Source organism: Anopheles ziemanni, chromosome 2 (genome assembly GCF_943734765.1).
Source record: "Anopheles ziemanni chromosome 2, idAnoZiCoDA_A2_x.2, whole genome shotgun sequence".
In the NCBI taxonomy this organism is placed as follows: domain Eukaryota; kingdom Metazoa; phylum Arthropoda; class Insecta; order Diptera; family Culicidae; genus Anopheles; species Anopheles ziemanni.
In genome coordinates, this window is record NC_080705.1 from 86,297,076 (window position 1) to 86,303,696 (window position 6,621).

Sequence of the window (6,621 nt, forward strand, 5' to 3'; positions counted from 1 at the left end):
TTTCTAAATGTAACCAAATTAAAAATAAATAAATTACAAATACATTTTTCGCTTATTAAATTAACTGATTATAATTTAAAACCACAATTTATTTCAAATACCTTTTAATTTACTGTAAAATATTTTGTTCGTTCGTATGTTCGATCAAGTAGTACTTTTGGCATAATTATTTTTTCTACAGAACATATGGCCAAGACAGGTTAATTCTAAAGATCTTCAATGCAGAATTGCTATGAGTGGCCTCTGTAAATCCATTTAACAGTTTAGCCAATCTCAAACCTGAAATTCTCGTGATTTCAAAACGCACACAAGCAAACCGTTTCAGAATTCATGAATATTATATGGAGGCAGATTATCGTCCTTAAGGGTCGCTGTTGGGCGAGCAACTGAATTGTAAATCATAATCGCACCATTTAGTTATGCGTTGATGCACGGTATATGAACTCTTGCCGAGCCGACCCTCTGGGGCATGTTTTGGTGCACGGGATTCCCACCGGTTTCAATCGAAAAGGGCCTCAACGTGGGATTGGATAAATATTGACATCGTGGGTTCCGTTTGTATTTATGGAACAACTCAAACAACCGCTCCCGGAGTCGGCTGGAAAGGGAAGTCGTCGAGAAGGGCAGATTCTGTACTTGTGGCCTGCACACAGGAAAACATGAAGAACATTATTCTCCATCTACATTCAAGCCGTGATGGGGCGAATATTTCGCAAACCGGCGTTACAAGGCAGTCCTTTTCGGGTTCATGGGTTGGTAAACTGGTTTCTGCATCCCGCATGGTTTCTTCACCACATTTCTCTGTTTCCCTTAAAACTTTGGGCTTCAGGACTTTGGACGGATTCCACTAAAACCGAGATGGAGAAGAAGACCAAGTTTCGCCGACACAGCATGTTGTGCTAGCGGCTTAGTTCAAATATTATATTTAGCATACATTACCGCATCTACTCTCTCAGTTCAGCCCCTCCCTCGAAGTGAATAAAATGCTGGCCTTGAAGATGCAGCCGAGTATCGTGTGATGTTGACCAGAAGCTAACATTGCAGAATCCAGAAAAGGCAATGGGATTGCTGTAGAGTTTTGAAATGTACCAAAAAAGAATGAATGGACTTGAACTGCATAACCGACAACTAATTTTAGCTCACGATTTCAAGTCCTATACAAAGTGCGTACGAGTACTAGAAAAATTATTAATAACTCACTTCATTGATGTTGCAGCCTTCCTTTTTAAATGTAGGAATGTTTCTAGCAACCTCTTAGCATTGTGTAATCCAAGGTGTATACAGCAGTCGTGGCCGAGTGGTTAAGGCGTCTGACTCGAAATCAGATTCCCTCTGGGAGCGTAGGTTCGAATCCTACCGGCTGCGTAATGAAAACAATTTTTATAATATTCGAAATACATCAGTGGTCAAAAGAGATGGTTTTAACTTGAAGTAGGTAAAAACTTAAACAACATATGGAAATATTTTGTTGAATTGTACAACAACGACAAGATTTAACTTCTATAAACGCCATGCATAATCGAATAGTAGGTAGGCGTGCAATGGCATTGGTGCACTCTGCACTGTCTTCCATGCACTTATCAATACATAAATCCTTCCGACGATCGTTCAACTTGCACCAATGCACCGGATGACGGTTCATTTCATTGCTGGTCGATATGTTACGCTTTTTGGTGGCCATAAATTTTGCAAACAAATAGTCACAGCAGTGGAAAGCGTTTCGTTTGCTTGACTGTTTGTGCTCGTTTGGTTTGGGAAGGGATTGAAAAGTAATTAATTTCATGCAGCTGCTCACCCATTGCATTTGGAGAATTTATTTCCATAAAATCAATATTTGTGAGGTAGATGGAGGCATTTCATGTGTTTGCTATCCATTGAAGTTGTGGGTGACATTTACACAGACTCAGGTGGTCCAATTGTAAAAAAGTCCATTTAGCCTTTAGGATAAACACTAGTAGTTTATTTACATCACTATTAGTATTATAGGAAAATAATATTCAAAACCCGATAAAGATAAACACCTGTGAATATTTCATTTGAAATAGTATAAAACTGTAAAAACAACTATTTTACGACAAAAGCACTAGTAATTTAAATATCAACATGTCTCGCATAAAATATATGATATTTGAAGAGAAACTAGAGCACATAATGATACATCTTCAAGATTATACGCGAATGCGGTTGACGTCAAACCACAACACCGCATCCAAATAAATTATATTCGCTTCGTCTCGGTGCATAAGGTGATCTTAAATATTCTTCCGTGCCGTTTCTACGCACGGTGATTTTCCTTTCACGGAAGTTTTTTTTGCCGTTCGGAAGAAGCGCACAGAGTCCTCTTTCTGGTGGAAGTAAATTTATGTTATCTATAGAAGGTGCAGAAAGGTATGGAAAATGTAGAAAAAGTGGAACACGGCACCCTAGATCCATGCAGAAAGATTTTCACTTCTGGTGTACATTGTACAACAAATGCAACCAATTTGTACATGTCAGTCTACTTGTAGCGTCAAACCGACGATGGATGTTTCTTTCTATTCATCATCCCTACTTCCGCGAACATGTACGACGAATATTCAGATTTCTTTAACGCTTGGAATGCAAAGTGTGTTATTTATTTACAACGTGTTTGCGATATCCCGTTCGGGTTTAGTTGATGCTTGTTTTCCCCTTATATATTATGTTGATCGACGATTTTCAACTCGTGTCTCATTAGTGTAGATATTCGTGTTCTGAAGTCAGTTTGTTGGAGTCAGCTTTTTTAATCAAATTTGACCATGCGAATGTTTTTTAATAGACTGTTCAATTTGAGAGTTCCATCAAAAAGAAAAGCAAAGTTCTTTTGCGAAGTGAAAGGAAAAGATAAAAATGGCTCCTTTTTGCGGCGTAGAACTGTTTATTGTTTTAATTTCCGGTTTTGTTTTCAATTCTGGAAGGGTTTATCGGAGAGGATTTCTTGATATCTTTATTCTGGAGGTTATCTTTGCAAATGTTTTCAACTTTCCGTTTCCCTTGAATCCCACGATCCCTTCTCTACTGCTGTATACTCGTCTCGTTCATCTGGGTTAGACAGGAACCGGATGAGCTTTATTACTGTACGGATGGTTTTCGCTTATCGATCTACCGCCGAGTTAGGATTCGTTCGTCACGGGTAATCATCGAGATGAAACGCGGATCCCTTAGAGAAGCGAAACAAAAGCTAACAATTTATGCGAATGATTTTATTGGCAGTGGATGAAAAACCTTTCTCCATATTGTTTGAACAGAACCCTCCACACCGGTTTGTTTTCAGCGGTTCGTTTATTTTCTTTCTTCTTTTTGCTTCTCCATTTGCAGTTTCATAATCATGCTCTCGTTTTCACAACCAAAGAGGGTCAAATCAAATGGGTTCAGATTGTGTTTTCAGGAGAGAAGTTTATAACTTACTAAACACTTTCAATGTTTTTATGTTCTACAAATGCCTTATAGTCTGACCCATTCTATAAATTCATATCCATAAGATGGGTTAGAAGCGATACGCTTCTCGACGATTTTGAAATAAAACTAGCCTGATACAATAGATCAGAAAAAAGCGAGGAGTAATCCTTTGATCAATTCATCAATTCAGGTGTCAACATTTACGGCAACATAAAATTTCTTAATACTTTTGCAACTGGAAAGAGGATTTCAAACCTTTTTTTTCTTCTCAAAACTCTATTGTGGGCGTTGAAAAATCATCAAAGTTTGCTGAACAAATTTTCTGATGAGATCCATTTCCCGGCAATCAAAAGCTATAAAATATTCAGGATAGAATACTGAGGCTATTCGTGTAGTATGATGCTCCATACTCCAACCGCTTTCACTGCTCTTAACAAGTTTTCTTGCTTCTGCACGTTCGTTAATATAACACACAAAAAACAGTTGAGCCAAAAAACCTTTCCAAAAATAAAAGATAATTACATCAACGTATAAAAAAAACTCACCCTCGGGGTAAACCAAAAATTGGAACAAAAATTGTTTGCCACCCTCCAATGGTCGAACATCCTCATCCTCACTGAATCGAAGATAAAAACACCGAACCACTTAAGTCGTGCCATGTCGAAGGAAAGAAATCCAAGACTGACAATTGGTCATCGAGCTTGGGATTAATTGCTTGGGTGATATCATTCTGGGTTCGGTTGGAAAGTGCAACCAGAAAAGCCTTTGCTTTTGTGGTGGACGACCGGAACCAAGATTCCGAGAAACTGTCACTAATTAATCTTATACCACTGATGGGATTTCCTTGGCTTGCCAGAAAATGAACGGAAAAAACAGAACATTTCCTCACTAACTTCAAGAAGTGAAACGGAGCATCAACAAATAATTGAAAGATTTTTTCCTTCTTTCTATTTCGTTTTATTTTTTTTCTTACTTCAGAGGTTCGAGCTATTGGAAAACAAACGCAAATTAAAGGATGAGGTAAATTGTCAAATCCATTTCATTTGAAAGCAACCAATCTCTGACAAACCGACGGGAGAAAACAATTAATACTCCTAATCTCCCCAACATCCTTATTTTACCCCATTTTCTCTTCTATTAATACGTGACAAACTCATTTTCACTAACAACGATACGCTAATTTCCACGTCGCATGCATTGTGAAGGAAGTGCATCAAAATAGGAAAGGATACGCTTTGAAGATTTCTTGACACCAAACTGTCGGATTCAATGTGATCGATGTCAGGCGGTTTTGTTTTGCGCTACCCACGGATATTTTGAATGTTTCAGAAAGAATGTTTTGGCCAGTACTTCAATACCTATGGATGGTCAGAGAAAAGATTGGAGGTAGAAGCTTATGAAATCATAACTTTTACCTGCATTTTAGGTTATCCAAAAGAGGTTCGTTGCATTAAACTTTTTGGAAATAGTTTTGTAGACCTACTTTGGTTTATTGACGCATGACAAGGAGTCATTGTGTAGAAATTCAAAAATGAAGTCGAAAATCGTTGCATAGCTACGGAAGGAAGCGAAAAAACTATGCCTAACCTTATTGAAACAAAAACAGAGTATCTTAGCCCGGGTTAAACTTTGGTGTTTCATATTTTCAATGAACCCTTTGGAGCCTTCTTTCCGTTGGTTGTTTCGAAATTTTGTGTCGGTGGTGTACGGTTGAATGAAAGCCGAGTGTTGGGAATAAAACATACCGCTGAAAAATACCCCGCAGGAAGTCCTGTGAAGGGTGAAAAATGGAGGAACTCATTGTTCGAACCGGAACCCAACACACCGACGGCATAAGAGCAAGCGATGCATGAATGTGCAGTTTGTGAATGATGCAAGATTTATGTGCACTCCCGTTGTTCGCATTGTGGTGACGACGACACCTGCGAGCCCAGCGACGATCTAGACGGAAAAGCGCACGGTGTGCTTGAAACGAATCGGACGAGCTTTCCCGGGTTCATATAAGCGAGGTCCCTTGGCTTGTTGGTGCCTGCGTCCGCTTGGACGACCGACTGCATCGAGGTATGCACGAATGCATGCATCACGTTCGTGCATCGAGCTGCTGATGTCATCACAAATGCATTTAAAGAATAGTCAAAAAATTGATATTCAAAGTAATTTGCATAGCGTCATGCTATTCAGTACAGACGTCGGGAACCGATTTCGAGAGGAAAGGAAAAATATAAAAAGTAAACAAAAAGAGAAGATTGAAAGCGTCCGGGGAAAAAGAAGGAAATGCACCGTTCTTTTCCCATTGATTCTGTGGGAAAGTCATGCTGTGCGCAATCCTGCCGTTACTGTCTGACGAAGCTGGCGAGCGCATGACGAACAATCTCGTGTCATCAATCACGGGAAAAGTCGGAACATGTGATGTGTATTTTCGGAAAATATTTGAATATGCATTCTTCCGACCGTGAGTCTTTGAATAGAAGTGAAGGCAAAGTGGTTCGGAGAGCGGGTCGTCCCAATAAGGACACGCTCTGTCCTGTTCGGCGAGTTGATGCATTGTGGATGAAGCATGTAGGCTCGTTCGCACGGAAGCATGAAAATTCCCTTGAAGTGCTCAACGTTGTGTAGCACCATACATTATCCATTCCACATAAGCTACTCTGTGGCTATGTGTGGCTGTGGCAAGTTTTAGTGTCATTTTGAAAGTTAGTGTTCACTTTGTAGTGTAAGTGATATCGTAAATCAAACTTTTTCGCCCACAGGAAAATGTTGAACTTATCGAGCAAAATAATATCATTTTGAATAAAATAAGTTGTACGTACGTTCTCTAATGTCTCTAATGACGTCAAAAAAATCGGACGCTGTTGAGGTAAAAATACTCAATCCGCTCAACTATACTCGATTTAGCTGCAATGAATAATGAACATTCTCAACATCCGCTAGTCACCCAGATTCTTCTTGATCCTCAATTCGTCAAATGTCTACATCTAACATCGCCCAAAGCTAGAGAAACATCTCCTACAAGACTACTCTGAGTGGCACAAGATCGACTGCTCCTAACAAGGAAATAAGGACCGAGCACATCTCTTACGAGATACCATTTCTTTCGCCTAGGTCCGATGTCACTCCGCTAAATGACGTAGGTGACTTGACTTAAATCGACCGGAAGCAGGTTCCCAGAGGCAAGCAACATAAAGCCAATCGTTGCTCAAAGAA

The 6,621-nt window shown here is 39.5% G+C and overlaps 1 non-coding gene across 1 annotated transcript; it reads left to right on the forward strand.

Moving 5' to 3' along the window:
- Window positions 1-1,283: 1,283 nt before the first annotated feature.
- On the forward strand, window positions 1,284-1,365 carry Trnas-cga (transfer RNA serine (anticodon CGA)). The gene has a single exon. It is a non-coding gene; the product is annotated as a tRNA-Ser (tRNA).
- Window positions 1,366-6,621: the final 5,256 nt, after the last annotated feature.